This window comes from Colletotrichum siamense (genome assembly GCF_013390195.1).
Source record: "Colletotrichum siamense strain Cg363 chromosome Unknown KSG_Cg363_contig01, whole genome shotgun sequence".
In the NCBI taxonomy this organism is placed as follows: domain Eukaryota; kingdom Fungi; phylum Ascomycota; class Sordariomycetes; order Glomerellales; family Glomerellaceae; genus Colletotrichum; species Colletotrichum siamense.
The window spans coordinates 2,132,625-2,134,275 of record NW_023501014.1 but is presented as its reverse complement, the minus strand read 5'-3'; positions in this window follow the sequence as shown (position 1 = coordinate 2,134,275).

Sequence of the window (1,651 nt, the reverse complement as noted above, 5' to 3'; positions counted from 1 at the left end):
TCGGTAGGTAGCCGGGTGCTGGCTTCCGGACAGCACCTCACTTCCAGGTTCCATCCATTGCAAGTTGGGAAGTTGCGAGTTGCGGATTGCACTGTCCGCAACACCGCAACACCGCAACACACGTGCGTGACAAGAGCAAGAGCTGCCAGTCTCGCTGCCGGTCCGTTGTCGACGGTCGTATCCGTTTGCCGGTCCGTGTCGTCTGTCAAACGGCCCAGGCCTTTTTCATCCTCACTTTTCTTCTTCTTCTCGTGCTGCTTCCACGGACAGTTGTTGGCTTCCAGACGTGTCTTCCGTTCCCTTTCCAGCAAGCAAGGGTTTCGTGTCTAGGAACGGTTTTGCATCATTCTCTTCCTTTCCCCCCACGGGCACAACCCACCACTTCCTGGCGTGCCGTGCGGCTGCGATTGCTTCAGGATGCATCATCCCTCTTGCAAAATGACAGAATCTCAACTCATCAACTGAAAATTGACGGCGCGCGAATCATCTCCGTCCGTCCCGTGCATCCACAACGGCACCGCAAATCGCGCCGCGTCTCTTCCCACTTCCCCTCCATTTCCCAAAAAACCTGACTCTCCATCCCTGCTTGGGTATCGTGTTCTCGGGTTGCAATAGTCCCAGCACCAAAGCACCGCCCGCCCATCCGCGTTGGCTTGGACCCTCTCTGACCCGTCCGCTTTGCACCGTTCAGGACTAGGGCCGTTACCGCGAACTCGACCACCACGGAGCCACTCGCCCACGAATTGCCCTCATTTTGGGGCCGCACGCACGACGAGAGGCACCTTGGGAGTAAGGGCCTTCCTAGCACTTCCCTAGCCTTCCTAGGGGAACCATTCCCTGCTCTCCTAGTCTCGTTGCCAACATTGCCTCCTCTGCATAGTATGCTTACCAGCACGGCACTACGCGTACGTAGCCAGGTACGCTCAACAGCGAAGAGTACACGCAGACAACACGCACGCTGATGCTACCCTCATATGTAATGGATGTATTCATAGCAAGCAAGGTGGACGGCGTGCGCATTCATGGTGGATAGCCACCAACGACGACAAGCCCAGGGCCAAGGCTAACGCAAGGGTCGACAATCTGGCGCCGCCGTCCGGGTGCCAGGGGAACACACGCGAAATGGAGACGACATATGCAGGTCCTGGTCAATCACTCAATCAGAGCAGCATGCATCCAACACTGCACAATACGTGAGAGGAAAAAAATCTCCTTGCGCAAGGCCAATGGCCACGCCTGAAGCTTGTTCCCCTTTTCTCCCTAGTCCGTTGTCGATGCGCAAACATGCTACCGGGCCACTGGGCAAACTCGACCAAAGCTCGAGCTCATCTCAGGGCCGAGAATCATCTCCCCCCCTGACCTCTACTTGAATACCGCCCTCCCCCCAACGAGGCACCCTCCGGGCTGGTTCCTGAGAGCTTCTTTCGTCTGTTCCCCAACCTCGTGTGTCGTTTCTTCTTGTGTTTCTCGCATCGTCTCGGGCCTGTTGTTGTATCCGCTCCGCCATCGTAGCCGCAAACCCACGGTGCCATACACAACAGTCAACACTCTCACTCACACCCACGCTCACTACATCAAGGCTTAATCACACCCAGCCTGCCACGTCGCCGCCGCTTCCTTTCCTCGGTCTGTTCGGTGTGTCTTCCGTCGT